Here is a 16,109-nt window from a genome sequence, read left to right on the forward strand (position 1 = left end):
TCAAGAGTCAGGTACCCCTGAGGTAAGAAGCTTGAAGGAAGCATGTTTTGTGCCAACCTTCCTGCCATCTTCTACTAGACACTCGTGTGCTTGACAATGATGCCATGGGCACTTGTCAAGATTTTTTTTTTTTCTTTTTGCCTCGCAAACTGATGCACTTTGCAGTCAACTTACAAAAAAGGCTAAGCATTTGAAAGTGTGAAGGGCAAAAAATATCTGACGGCTAGTCTTCAAAAATACACTTTCATTTCAGAAAGCATAAATGTTTATTTCCTGAGCTGAGTGTTGACAGAAATAGGCTGCAGCGCAGGCATATGAATTTAACCCCTGGTAGGCATTCCTTTCAGTGTGATTTTTATGTGGCTGAGTGCAAGCATTGTAAATCTACAGGGTGTCTCGTACTATCAGTTAACAATAGCATTGATTCGCTGGTTACAGATTTTTTTCCTTTTTTTCTTTCTTTCTCTTCCTTTCGGGGACTGTAGTGTTCTTCCGCTAAAAATAGACACTTTTCTACAAACAGTGTATCACACTCAAATTGTAATTATGCCATAATGACTCACTGAGATAACTCAGGGTGGATTGAGAAAAGGTTGATTGAGCAACAGAACATATATTTGGTTTTTTTTCCTTTTGCATACCAGTAAACCCAAAGCTCAAAGGAAGCAGCAATAAATAGGTAAAAAGGCCTTAACATTTTTATTATAGGAACAAGGGGTGTTGAGCTGACTGCACTCTGCAGTGCTCAGCACTCCAAGCCAGCTCCAAGCACAGTTCACAGCCTCTTCAACAGGGCTGTTCAAACCACAGATCTTTTCAAATATCAGCACATGCACCACTTGCTCTCTATTTCACACTGCACACAGCTCAATGATAAGCAGGGTAAATCTTTTATATTCCTGAAGACCCTTTCCTCTACTTCATTAAGATGGACTTCATGGACACTAACTCACTAGGGGCCAGAGTGAAGCAGCTGCAGATGGTCAAGTGCCAAAGTAAGATCTGTGCCTTGCACACAGTACTTCGAGAACTACTGGCCAAAAAAAAAGACAGTGGCTGGACTTATCCCTACCATTATTTTCATCCTTAAACATTTGATACGGTGTCTCAATCAGGTTACTCAGACTGAAATCCTGAAGTTTTTTTCACTTTGCAGGAAATGAGCTTCCCTTCCTCTCTGATACATGTTTAGAAATCCTAATATTTGATCAAACCTGGTATGAAATTGCTGGCAAATCTGGGAGTTGTCTGCCTTTTCTGATAATTGTCTCCCATTTATTTTACCAGTTGTTTGTGTGATTGTTAGCTTTACGAGTGAAATATTCCTCTTGTTTGCCCTGGTTTGTACTTCAAATATCTTCATTTACATTTTTTATAATCAAAGCTGTGCTTGAAAATGACATGTTCACTAGTGTGTTGCAGATTCAATATATTTACACAGTTGAAATATCAGAGTTGGATTTTTAAATTATTTACACTTAATTTTGATAGATTAACTTCTTTCTAAATGTTTTATGGGTACTGATGTTTCCAGCATAGTTTTTTGGTTTTTTTTTTCAAAAATGATGTATAGCCACTACTGTCCAAAGAACACTCTGATATTGTAAACACATTTAAAAAAAACTTTTAGCCCACATTACTTTATTTAGAGTGTGTGTGGCCTCATGGTCAAATGACAAACAGTGAGCCAAAAGCTTATCCTGGCTGCACTGAAGAAAAGAAACCCCATTTCAAGATCAGACTTGGGTCCAATGCACTCTCAGATGTACAGCTGTCACTCTGCTCTCTTCTCCCTTCCTGGCACAGACTCAGTGCTTGCTTGGATCCATCGAGCAACTTCAGCTACCTTCTAGGGATGTAAACAAAGGCCAGGGAAATTTCAACAGTGAAATCTCTGCTAGGGCTATGTAATGTTTTCTAAACATGATCATAGTCTTTGCTGAAGGAAAACTTCATAGCCTGACTGCCCTTTACTATTAGTGTCTCAAAAATACAAGGAAGAGAATGGCATGATTAATTTTTTTACGCTGTATCTAGAGCTGAATCTTTCATAAAGATCAGAATTAAGGGATCCTTTTTATTATATTAATTAAAGAAAAAATGGATTTAATTGCATTTCAAAGTACTGTGTAGACTAAAAATATATATCAAGGCCCACAAACATTTCAGTGGTTTTGAAAACCGTTAACAGAAGGACAGTGCTCTCACTAATCACCAAACATATTTCCCAGATTATGGATGAAATTTTGTGAAAGCTGGAACAGAAACAGATACAACTCATTATGCCAGGGTAAATCCATTATTTCAGTTTTTTCTTTTCCTTTTTTTTTTTTTAATACCTCTTTGCTTATGGAGCCCCTGGTCAAAGGCTAATAATTGCACAAGCTGAAATTTAAGTATGACTGAGAATTTTCACATGAAAAGTGCCAGCTCACACAACAAAAAGCATAGGTAACTGCCCAAACTTGAAAATCACACATCAAGTTCCAAAGCACAAACTAACAAATGACCAGAAATACAACCAAAGGCTCAACTTATGCTGTTTGCTTGGATTCAGCTTCCAAGTTCTTTAGAGCTGACGTGCTGCAGGTAAAGTTACAGTTAGAAATTAAATCCATCCAGCAACTTTTGCACAATAAAACCTCCACCTTTTCAGAGCGACGCTTTGCTATGTCGCATCTCCTCCTGCCACTACAGCAGAGCACTGCAAAAGCAGCACCGGGGCTCTGTTGTGAGCGGTGCTGCGAGTTGCGACTGCCATCTGTTAGCTGTGCAGCCGTGAGAGAGGGGAGATCAGATTGCACACACAGAGGTGCCCAGGAATCACTCTGTCTCGAATTAAAGAAAAAAAAGCAAAACGCATTCGGAGAGCACTGGGATGTTTTCAGCCAAGCCTGTGCACTTTCACTTATTTAAGCGTGTTTGTACTCCTAACTCTTGCTGTCCAAGCTCTTATAAAATATACATTTTTTTTTATATTTTATAACACGAAAAAATGCCTACCATAAGCACTTTTTCGCTACCAGTAAGACGGGAAATGCCACACAGAGCACTAAGAAACCCGGGGCTGTTATCACAACGCTACTTTCATCTCACTGAAACAACAGCAGAGAGATGGCACGGCAATAAAAATGCATTCACACTGCATGTCCCTCTCAATCCATTACGAACAATGGATTCTCGCTAAGCAAATATTCGCTTGTCAGAAGTATTTGCAACACTGGATTCATTCAGCAGGACTAAGTAAGAGAAGTTCACAGCAATTTAAAAGCAGCAAATTAGACATTTACAAACAGTAAAGATGCTGCTTGTCTAGCATGACCTTTCGCTCAGGGTATACAAAAAGGTGTTAATGTATTTTAAATACCAGTCAGAAATATTTCTGGTTTACCTTTTACCCTGTGAAACCTTACATGATAACACTAAACAGGAGCAATTCAAGCTTGTCATTTCTTCCCAGGGTTAGAGGCACATAGTGAGATGTACCCCACTATAGTTCAAACTGATTTCAGCACTTAAATCAGTGACACCCCTCTCTAACCACCCAAATATTTCCAGGCAGCTACTTTTAAATTTCTTATTTCTAGCTACAGTGCCAGTTCTCGTGAGCTGCTTCTTTAGCATTAGTAATGGAAAGGAGCTGGAAAATGTGACTGATTAAGGATATCTCTGTGACTTCACATAACCAGGTGCTAATACTCTCCAGGGAAACACTAAAGATTAAAAAAACTAATGAGTCACCCTTGCTTCAGGACAGATTTGCTAAGACCTCCACGTATGGAGCACTTTATAATGGCATTTTTGGAAACACATGGTTTGAAGTATTGTACTCTTTATTTCAATAATTTTTATTTCACACCTTATTATTTCAGTACTCACCAAGAAAAAGGAAAATATAAGACAACAAATTTAAACATATTAATACTTGATTTTCCTTTTGGCCTGATTTTACCACTGGAACTTCCACAATTTTAAACAGCTTTACTGCAAACTCATACCAACCTTCCATTAAAAAGATGCCAGGCCAAACACTTATATTTTGCTTTATTACCAGATGCTCTGAGAACAGAAGAGGACCTGATAAGTAGGAAACTGCCTTCCCCCCTCACTTTTTTTTTCTCTATGTAAGACAGTTAAATCTTCTGGTGCATTACCTTCTCTGAGGAGAGGTTTTGAATTCTAAGATATGGACAACGAAAAAAAAGTTTTAAAATTCAGACTGGCAGTGCAATATGGCCCAGTGAAGCTGTAAGTCTCCTTAAGGTCAGCAGTATGAACTCGCAGATTCCTGAGGGTGATCTTTTTAATGCTCTACATATGTGATCTGATCTGCTTCTTTAAACTTAACTCTTCCAGTTCTTTAAAATTTAACCTTCAAACATAGTTTTGCTAGACTATGGGATTTAGTGTCCTCTACTGAAGATAGCAGAAGCAGATGTCATGACACAGTGTGCTCTGAAAATCACAGGAGAAAACCGAGCAGGATTGTATTTATGACCCTGATTGTTTTCTTTCACTGAGTCTACATATAAAAAATACGAATCATATTTTCTACATAAATATTGATTTCACCCAAACTGCCCTTCAATTTGTTGTGAATGTACATATTTGAGTGTAACTACAATAAAGCCAGATATGTGGGTGAAAACATAAAAACAACATTCTGTTATTAGTAAAGTGAATGTAGATGAAAAACAAAGTGTATATCATGAGTATGGCTGGATCCTTCTCGAAGTCCAGCTGAGAGAATGGTAACACAGTTCAGCTTAAAATAGTAAGCATAATATCAGCACATCCTGTGTATGGTATGCCTTACCTGGATCCTTCAAAGAGTTCAGCTACCAGAAATGAAACTATGATCACACATAATTTAACAGAAAGTGTCCATCCTTCTTCCTTCTTTTTAATTTTTAGTCAACTAAATTAAATTAATAATAAATAATTTTAAAAAAGGCACAAATTGACAGAGGAACCTTGCTAAACTAATAATAACAATCAACATCCATTCAGGTTCTGCTCACTTCAACCATTGTGTGCATCAACCTCCCAAAAGTTGCATGCACTGACTGGGAATATCCAGAAATTTAAAGTTCAAGCTTCTTCAGCATGTTAGTCTTCAAACCCAAGTTTTCTGGATTATAAAATACCACTAGTTTGTTGGGGGTTTTTTTCACAGAAAGGAGGAATTTCTTGTGCATTTAATACATGTTGCCTTTTATTTATAACCTCTACAGGTTTGCTTTGAGAGCACTTTTCCTCAGAGTGCTGGGTCACTGCTGTTTGCCTTTTGCTCCCCTGGGGAAGCCACCAGTCATTTCCTCACTGAAAGCTGTGGCAATCCCTGCTCCCTCCATCTTTCCATCAGGCAAAGTCAGGTTTCCAGGAACTCCCCAATCATGTTAATAATATGAATCCAATACAGGAATGTATTAGCATACAGAGACAACCATGCTTGCGATCCAATCAACGTATCTGTGTTAACCCTGTATGTGCTGGCCTACCTAAAATCTCTCTCCACTGCCAAAGCAAAAACTTCAGGTTGCAAAATTTTGGGTAAATATCTCCTTTCACCCTCTGGCAGGAAAATGACAGCTCAGACCACTGCCCTACACATCTTCCATCTTCTTCCCAATTTTTAAAACTTTTCTGTTAGTTAGTTGATTTTCTTAATGTGCTGCAGATGCCAAAAAATTCAAATGATGTTTACAATCTCCCTGGTTTGGGGAGAGCCACACATGTTCTCCTACGTGAACGTGAAATTTCTAGTTTACCTAGATGAGTGTGTACGTACCATTAAGATCATCTCTGGAGGCTGTGTCTTAAGTCTACAACAGTCCACACACAGGGAAAAAAAAAGAGAAAAAAGAAAAGGAAAAAAAAAGGAAGCTGCCTGATTCTAATACACCTAATTAGCCATCGGCAGACTCTTAATTGCATACATTAGGATGATTCCATAGTGGAGATTAATTCTAAATATACCCAAGCAGCTGGTTAAGATGCCATGGATTACAGTGTGGACTGTACTTTTCCACTTAATTAGATATCAAAATTAAGCAGCAACAAGCATTTTGACATAACGGGGATCAAGCCGCCGCTTGGCATCCCAGAGCTGCACTAAAGTGACCGCTAAACAGAGCCGCACAGATGGAGAGATATTAAATGCCGCACTGGAAAGTAATTTCAAATAATAAAATATCAATATTTACATTTTAATTACCCCTACTGAGAGCCGCTCTGTCATTTTCACTATTGCCGACGCAGCAAGGGGTAGTGGAATGACATTGCGGCTCTGACTGCAATGACTATTTTGTTTCCATTAAAGAATGACAAGTGTTTTAGAGGCAGTGACACCCAGTGTGTGAACAAGAATGACAGCAGATCAGAAAATTCCTATTAAGGGAATAAATGACTCAACAAGAGAATTTACTTCAAGCAGTCGGCTCCTCCTTGAAACACATAATCCTTTCTATATTTTCTGCAGGAAGTTTATTATTAAAGGTGCCTTGGAGAAACCTTGGCTTCTCATCAAATATTTAGAACGATGGGACCTTACATGATGACTGGTCAATTTAAAACCACTAATATTCAATGCTTATCCTATCTAAGAGTTATACTGAGTTTGTATGAATCTAAATAGTTTCAGGGAGGCGGAAAGGCAAATAGTAAAAAGGAGATTCCTTCCCATGAGACTTGAAAGTTTTGATGGTGCATGGAGAACACCAAGGTTACTTTTGCTGTCTTTTCTTCACCAGTTTTACTACCACTGGAACAGTGAGGATTCCACATCCCACCTCGACCACAATTTGCTAGCCTTCAGAATTGTACCCAGTTGGTCACCACAAGTAATGTGCACATGCACAGGTTCAGGCCTCTTGTTTCTCCCTCCATATTCCTTGCACATATATAAACACTTTTTCTCTTGGTATGTACATCAGAGATCTGTGAGACACCTTTGCAGCACCTTAGGAATCTAATTACTTCTGATCAGGTCTGAGGTCAGTCTCATGGAAAATATTATATTACATCTGACATGCTGCATTTACAAAGATGAAAAGGAAGGAAGAAAAATATCAAAACAGTAAAGAAAAAAAAAGTCTTCCTTGGGGATGTCTGTCAAACTGCAGAGATCTTCAAAGAATTTCAATGGCCTCAGACATGAGAAAGTGGGTAAGAGTAAATCCTTGGTCAGTACACCCAATACGCAGCTAAGTGACCCTCCTCCTAAGTCACGGCATGCATTTATTTAATAATGTGCAGAGCTCAACTTCTATAAATGTGACAAATGGCTAGAACAGAGCACAGGGGAAAAAAGGCATGAAGATTTTTACAGAAAAGGAACAGCTTTACGGCAGTGACTCGCAGGAGTTTTAGATGCAGTTTTGACATTACGAATTAGCAGTCAAGTACAAAAACCTTACTCTGACATTAGCTGCTTAACTAGTTGATTTTCTTTTTCTTTTCTTTTTCTTCACTTCTATTTCTTTTTTTTTTTTAAGTACCCAGGAAGTACTTCTTAAGCATCCCTAATGCTTTTAGGACAAGACACTTCCCCATTTCTCAGCCACTAGCACCTTTTTAATTTCTGAAAGAGCCATGGTTGAAAATCTTAATTAATTGTTCCATACTGCTTCAGGATCATTATGCAATGTAATAAAGGCCGTGTAATTATGAAATTTTACAGCCATTACCAAGGCTGATGGCTCGTATTTCATCCTCAGCTGGACCCAATGGCTTTTAGCCACTCAGCTCCCCTTTGATGAACTACAGACAGATCTATCAGGCCCAAACAATATCCAGGCAAGGCGGCTATAATAGCTACCTACAGATGAAGCCATAGATAAAGATAAACTATAAATCTACACACAAATGCAGGCACATTGCCTCAGGATGACAGAGGGGAGAGGATGAGACACTTGGGAAAGCTGGCGGCTTGCAGAAAGGCAACCTTCTCTGTCTGTCTCTTTTATTCAGTTTGGAATTTGTTTGGTTTCTTAAAGATGTGAAACCCTCTCATACTTCCCCCCCCTCAAATTACATATTTTTTAAGGACTATGAATTTTTATATGGAAGGCAAGGGGTCACTTTATCCATCTATTACATTTGACACAGGGGATTTATATGGACAAATCAACTCATCCTCCAAATGAAGAATCTCAGTCAACAAGTCTGCAAATCATATTCTTAAAAGTGAATCCAGGTCACTTGCTTCCAAGACTGAAAAAAGCAAAACATCCGTGATTTCTAAATGCATTATCGTGAGCAGATGCACAGAGGTGAAGTTAGATGATAGGCTTTCACTGGAGGCAGCACCAGAGATGCAATTTCATGCAACATTGTCTGACATTATTTTATTTTCAGTCTGAAAATGAAAATACTTCTAAAAATTCAGTGCAAGTTAAAGAAACAATGGTATTCTATATGCTCTCGATACCTGCAACACCAGACTGCAGTTTATGGAGGTGACCTCCATCAATGCCCTCTTTAATTTAAGACAGGAGGTCTTCCGAGTATGCATTGTTAGTCCCTCCAAAGTGAGAGGAGACTGACTAAATGATCTCTAGGTGAGAAAAAGAAATGGAGAGATGCATCATCCTGGCCAGTTCTGAAAGAATCCAGGGAAGAGTGTGAAAACATTAGCTTGAAAACTGCATCTATTAGTAGCCCTTTCAGTAGCCCATGGTAAGTCAAGAAGTTGATGCCATACTCATGGCGGAGGCTAAAAGCACTTCAGAAGGCAAGAAAAGTTAAAATGAAAATATCAATAGTATTCTCTGATTTCTAACAGAACAATAGAGTGGCTCATTCCTTTCCAAAGAAAATGTGACAAATTTAAAGAAGGTTCAGTGAAAGTAAAGCAAAACATTGTGCCCAAGAAAACTCTTAGGAAAAGACTCAGAAAGCAGGAATTTTCTTCCTCAAAATAGTGATTTATGAGAGAATTCGGCAGAAGTATATATAAATTAATGATACAAAAAGTAGGTCTAAAGATTTTATTCTGTCTTATAACACAGACCAAACACCATTACAGTAAAACTCAGGAAACGCAAAATGGAAGGATGAAGGGAAACTCTTCATCCACAGAGTAGCTGGAATGGAGAAGTTCTTGCCAAAGGACGTCACTGAAGCTAAGAACTCAAGAGAGGGAGATAATGCTTACATGGATGGCCAGAATAGCTCCAGGTATAGTATTCCAAATCCAAATTAAAAGGACAAAAATGTTTTTCTTCCTTATTTCATCTAATTTCTAAGCATAAAGAATCAGAAAAAATTTTCCTGAGGCTTCTGCCTACTATGGGTTCATGTCTCCCCCTCTGAGGCTGATCAGTGCTGAAGACAGCAGAGTATATGTTGATGACCTATAGCATTCAATTCCTAGTTTCCCAAAAACTCAAGTCTCAGAATTTGGGCTGCCTTTCTTTGAGGTATTTGGAACCTACTCCTACAACTGGAGTTCAGAACAGAAGAGCTTAGAAAGATGCGCCCCAGGCAAAGAATTTCAAAATAACAGCAACTGAGCTCTCACTCTACTGCTACTGTAGAAAGACAAAAATAATGGATATGGAAGATCTGTGGTGTTATCACAGACATAAAGGCAGACAGGTATATGTATTAATGTGTGTTTGCATAAGCCTGTATATGCATGCATTTGTACTAAGCAAACCAAGGGTATTCCAAAAGCTACCAAAATGAAGAAAGATCACCTGCTCATTAACTTATATTCCTTGCTTATTAAACATGTTCTTTCTTTTAATATAAAGAACTGTCTTGCTGAAGGACAAAAAATTAATGTAATCACCCAGGTCAGATCAGAGAAGTATTTTCTAAAACAGGGAACAGAGTCACAAAGGGTCACTGATCAACAAAGCTGCAACTGAAGACAGGCATGGGAATGTGTGATTCAGGTTCCTCCAGCATAATGCTGAGGATGCTTGATATATGGTCTTTTAAGGACCAGTATCTGCTGTTAACATGCTTTATTGAAACCGTGCATATGGCAGGTATTCACTGTACATGGTGTGCATTGATCTGTTCCTTGCAGTGCATGTGGAAGCATCGTAAACATTCTTAATGCAGAAAATAACCCAACCAAACCCAAATCGAAAGGTTTAAGCACATACAGTACATTAGAACATCTACATACTAGATTATACAGACGCTCCTAGACTACGATTCCTAGATAGGACTTTAAATTGCCTTCTGATGCTCTAGTGAGTTACCAGAATTAAGTGAAGACCTCAGTTAAAGCCAGTACTATGAAAATTGAAAAGACTGAATGTAGACAAAGAAGATGGCAGATTTTTTACCTTCTCTACTTCCCATCCAGTTGACTCATCTAGCCAAATTAGCATCAACCTCATGGATAGGCTCTGTAGCTTTACCTCTTTTTATGTTCCCAATCACTCATATCAGTAGAGTAAAAAGCAGCTACAAATATACTCAGCAGGAGCATTTTTCAGAGCAAAAACTTCAAGTAAGAAGTAAATGCAAAGATGTTATTTCTATTTCTATCGGAGGCAGTAATGCCAGTTTGCTACATCAATTTAATAAAAATAATGATGATAATTTGAGAAAACAAGAAACACCATCCTACAATTTTATTCTACAAAAGAAATGCATGAAGTTTTACTCTCTTTGGTAAATGTCTAGTCTACTAGAGAATGCACATCAGTATTCCATAATTTAAGATTATTGCAATGATTTTAATAAAGTACAGCAAAGAATTATGTGCAGAAAGTTAATTGCTAGTTTACTACAAACTACCTTGAAACAGAACTGGTTGAGGCATACTAAGACAAAGTTTATTTTTCCCAAATACAGATTACTGCAAAGGAAAAGGAAATTAGCGCTACGTATTTTGTGAAAGACTTTCTTTTCAGTATTGGCTTAAAATATTTTCCTTTTTCAAGTGATTTTTTTTTAAATAAACAGCTACACGTATCTTACATATAAGTATAAAGTGTTTTTAAGAAATCTGTTTTAGAGAACACAGAGAGGTTTTGCTAAGACTCAAAAAAATGCTAACTGCAATAAGATCATACCTGGACACAGAAAAAGATATTAACATAAGTACAGATGAAAAATGGAAGAGAAACAGAGTTATAATTGTATGTTTTCTCTTTCAATATTCACCAAATGGGACACAAACCTTAGCTGCTATAATGCATGCCATGCTTTACCCTGATTTTCTACACTTGGTATTCCCTAGCTGAATTGTTTCTGAAGTCCATGGTGATTTTTTTCCACAGCAAATCAGCAGTTTTTCAAGAGGTCTCTGTGCAACCTAGGAGTATGACATTTACTAATGTGTTGAGATTCAGGGATTCTCCTTTGTAGAAGCCAACACTAATAAGAAAGATATGGTTCAGTGTCCTGGGTATTCTTCCCAGTTTTATTAATTAGATGGAAAGCTTCTCCCTCTGGAATACTGCAAGGTATTTATTAACACTTCAGCCCACAAACTAGAGTAAATTTACAGTAGTGGAGGTAATTGTTACATACACCGGCTCTTGTTATCAACTTGGCAGGGATAAGCAAAAAAAACCCCAGAGGTTTAGATTATGATCTTTTTCATGATATTTTAATTGTGCTTCTTAATCTGCTAAATTAAAAACTATAGTACAATCTTATTCAGATCATTGACAAAAAAGATCATATCGATTTGCAACAAAATGTATGAATGCTCCTATCTCTTTTAATTATGCAAAGAATTTAACAGTCATATTCAATATGGCCATAGAGTGCTAAGATACAAACTCTTCCTTTTACAGTTGGGCCATCTTATCCCTTAGCACCTTCACATTTTATTTTAAGTCTCCCATCTTTTAATGCACAAGACACCCTTCCCTAGATGATCTTTAATATCACCACCTTCCTTCTCTTCCTTCATGTTAGTACGATGAGCTACTCCCACAACTATGTCTCAGCAAACTGATGACTGATAATGACCAGGCAGACACTCAGTAATATCTCAGTTACTTATATGCTTTACAAAGAAGAGTTAGGTATGCTCAGAGGTACTTTGTGAAACCATGTTTCTCTCACCATTGCTTTCAGCCTTCCTTTTCTTTGCCTTCTTCTGCTATCAGACCCTCTTATTCCTTCTGGGAACCAGTAGGTCAATTTAGAATGCCACCAGCAATGCCCTCTCTTGCACACTAATTTACCTACACTTTTTTTCACTATGCTGGTCTCGGTGCTATGGAAAGCTTAGAGTTGGGCTTCATTTTGCATGCCTTACCCTACGTTCCAAATTCTTACAACCACAAAGTGTTGGGCTCCACCATCCAGTGTTTGAGTAGTAGTTTTAGAAATTACTCAGAAAGCATGGTTGTGCATTGTGTGGATGGGCCATTAGAGGGTTCTAAACCAAAATTTTAATGTGCAAAAACACCACTGGATCAGCTGTTGTTTCTTTGGTTTTCTTCTTGTCCCAGACATTTGCTTTCAAATGTCTGTTTCTCGCTGATCCTTTGTTATGGTGACCAGCCACTCACTATGGCTTTTCTTATGGATTCTCTGTCTCAGTGATCTGAGAAGGAAAGAGGTGAGAATTTAGTCATCTGTTCTGTCAAAACATCATGTTTGCTGGGCTCTCAGGCAATGCTGGGTATCAAGGCCAAATCAGCACCGAATCAAGAACACTGCAAGAACAGCCATGAGAGATGGCTCCAAAAGCTCCTTTGTAATAATTCACTGCTGCTGTGACTGGCTTTGTAATAGAGCTCTAGTTGAAACATTCTCACTATGTATTTGTATTTCATTCCTTCAGGATCAAAGTAACAATCAGATTGACAATGGATCCCACTTAGCTATCCTGATTGCATAAGACACACGTCTTTAATAGCTGGCACGTGCCAAATACATCCCTGTCAAACAGCTAACTAACAACAACGTCAGCAGTTTTCAAGAGTGTATCACAGATGATGTCAGAGGCATGGGTACATTTATACAGGAAGAATATGAGGAAGAATGTGGTGTCCCAAATCTACCAATTATTTTCTCTGTGATTCTGCTGGAGTCACGAAATCCCTCTCTGTCTCAGTCTTTCTGTGCAAGCAACAGATATAAGGTATATACAGATATATACTATAGATATAATTCACAGGGTTGCCATGCTATTTTATTCATTTAATGTTTGAAAATAACAACAAATATTTTAACAAAAAAAGGTCTACAAATTATATTCAACATTTCTGAAAAGTATATGAAATGGATGAAGGGCTAAAATGTTTGGAAAAGGATGGATAAGGTCTAGATCCATAGTATATAAAAGAAACAAACTGGTGATGCATTGTGCTCACATCTTTCAATCCTAACATGCTGTGAATCATATTTAATGTTTTAAAGTTATAGCTTTCAAAGGACTCCAAAACTGGAGGTATGAATCGAGGTTTCACCATAAGGAAGTCAAGTGATTTGACCAAAGTCATATGGTAACTCAGTGTCAGAGTCAAGAAAGGTAGCCTTCAGCTTCTAGTGTTGGGGTATCTTTATCGATGATGACAGATCTTTATGCCTGACTTGAACTAAATCCCTCTGAGGGCCAGTTGAAAGTGTCCTGATCACACCAACAGATCTGAATCAAGCCCATGTAATGAAACAGCCTCATGTTTTCTCATACTTTGCCCACTAGCCAATCGTGAGAAATAAACCAAAAGGACACAAGGAGGAAGTGCTAAAGTTAAGAAGTACAAAGGAGTTGGAGATGCCTTCTACTAAGGTGACCGTTATTTCCCCATGTATTTTTATGGAAGCAGGACTATGCCCACAAAATGAATGTGTTTGGCATTGCATTAAGATGAACACAAAGTAAAACAAGGACCTTAACCACGCAGTGCTGACTTTAGAACACTAAGTAAGAGGGTCAAGTGCACCAGTGTTATAAAACTGTAAACAGACATTGATATCATACTGTATGTATGAAAATGCATAAAATACATTTAATTAACTCTGGGCTGTGATACAAACTGACAATTCTAAACAGAAATTTCAAAGCTAAACCTGACACCTTTTGAGTCATTTTGCTCTCTCAGAAAGATTCATGTTTAGGTCAGATTTCTATACATTTGTAGGTTGTTTTTTTTTAATATTTGAAAAATGCATATTATTTACCCAATTGCCTGGAATGTCTATTGGAGAAATACATATTTATTTTTAAAAGCAATCCATATATTATTTACTCAGTGGATGAGAATGACTTCAAAAAAACCGTTCTGGTCCATCAAATAAATACATATTTATAAATGGTTTTTGAAATGCATATTATTTACCCAATGGACTGTAATGGCTCTGCTAGTGTTATTACATGTAAATATGTAATTAGCCACATAATAAAAAATCTCCACAAAATTTCTCTGAAAAGCATTAAATTTCCATGTGTCAATGTACAATACCTTTCCTATTGTTATTATTTTGTCTTTAAACAGCAAAGGTGATTACCCTATGCTAATGACTAAGGCTTTGCCGTATTTTAAAACCCCGCTAGCTCTGCAATTATACAAAACACGAAGTTGAAATCCTCATTTCTTTCTTTTAAAATTAGTGTTTTATAATTCTCATCTTGCAGTTGGTGCACCTGGCCTGAATTTTTCTGCCAGCCCCACGGACGTCGACCAGACTCTGCATAAAGCCCGGCTCCGTTCACAGCAGCCGGGATAACTGAGCACTCCTGTCAGTAGGGAACGGAGAGCACGTGCTATGATTTTGTGCTGTTCTCACACAAGCTTCTCTACACTGCTAGCCAATGCACCTGCACCATTGCTGGACCATCTTGGTGAAGGCCTGCCAATCTTGCACAGTGCCAAACTTTACTTATTTATTTATCTTCACACGGGTTATTTTCTGCAGAGCACTAAAGATTCTCAAAAATCCCTTTTTCTTGTCAGAGTAAGGGCAGGATATGAGGCATGCAACTCCAGGGACAAAATCCATTTTATTACACAGTCCCGTGTGAGTTTGAAGGATGTGACTTAATAGAAGCAGCTACCTCAAGTCTTTGGGAATTAACATTAGGAACAAGAATTGCTAGGCCTTGCCTAAGAAAACAGATGCACACTTTCAAACAGGAGTGAGCAGTGTCATTTTTAGTAGTGCACGTGTATATGTGCAGGAGTAAGTGTCATATATTAAGATGTAAATTTTGTTCTCTGAGCTGAATACCAGGTGATTAATTCTGATAGCATAGTGATCAATTGGTACAGGTGCTGCACCTGAGTAATGTTTGTTTCCCTACACATTGGTAACAGAGGTGCAGCACTAACACAAGTGTCATTCCAAAGCTGTGCAACATCTCTGATTTCCTGAAAACACTGACACTGGTAGTTAGGCTGTATGTAGTTCTGCCAATTTTTTCAATTAGACCCATTATTGATTTGATGAAAAAGCAAATTAAACATACCATGGTAATAGGTAAAATGGTTAGACAGAACATAAGGTTCTGGTGCTGAGCTTCTTAGGCACATGGCCTCTGTGTGCAGCTTTTACTCACCAAAGTCTCTGGAGATTACAAAAAGAGGGAAGACTTTTGCAAGAGACGTAGGCAGCATCAGTTAGCAACTGAGGTATGAAACAACCAGGAATATGTTAATGTAAAGTGCCAGGAAGCTCCAACTTTTTTAGGACAAGAGCTAAAATTACTTTGTTAAAATTACTTAGCTTCATTTAAACCTGAAATAAATCTCTTGTTTCCACAAAGCTGCTAGAGCTTGAGACCAGTTTGAAGACAAAAATAAAGACAGGTAATAACATCTTTTGTTTCAAAATATTTTGTTTCAAGAACAAATATTTGTTAATTGATGGGACATTATAAGTTGTCCAAATCTCTGGAGCATGGAATCAACACTGTGTGCAGCAGTATTTCTTTGCAATTTTCCCTCATCAAAGAACAAGAGTTTTGATACCAACAATGAGCAACACACAGTATCTATCCAGGAGCTTACATGTAAAGGTTTGCACAACCACTCTCCCCACCCTTGCTTCCTTAACAGGAGCTCAACATGAAGGGGAACCCAAAGCAAGTAGGTATGCTCACAAGCAAGCCTCTTCCCTAATTTCCACTTAATTCATTTACCAAATCAAATCAAACTGCTACTGTGAAAACTATTTTCTCA

At 37.9% G+C, this 16,109-nt stretch overlaps 1 protein-coding gene and 1 long non-coding RNA gene across 16 annotated transcripts in view; both read right to left on the reverse strand.

Moving 5' to 3' along the window:
- The window catches only part of ESRRG (estrogen related receptor gamma), a 400,294-nt gene that overhangs the window by 18,335 nt on the left and 365,850 nt on the right, over positions 1-16,109 (reverse strand). The gene's annotated exons all lie outside the window — the stretch shown is intronic.
- Positions 485-8,492, reverse strand: LOC113966740. Its single transcript, XR_003533940.1, has 3 exons — positions 7,770-8,492; positions 4,794-4,796; positions 485-495 (listed from the first exon to the last, which is right to left on the reverse strand). It is a non-coding gene; the product is annotated as an uncharacterized LOC113966740 (long non-coding RNA).

Source organism: Neopelma chrysocephalum, unplaced genomic scaffold (assembly GCF_003984885.1).
Source record: "Neopelma chrysocephalum unplaced genomic scaffold, ASM398488v2 Primary Assembly neopelma1_61b, whole genome shotgun sequence".
In the NCBI taxonomy this organism is placed as follows: domain Eukaryota; kingdom Metazoa; phylum Chordata; class Aves; order Passeriformes; family Pipridae; genus Neopelma; species Neopelma chrysocephalum.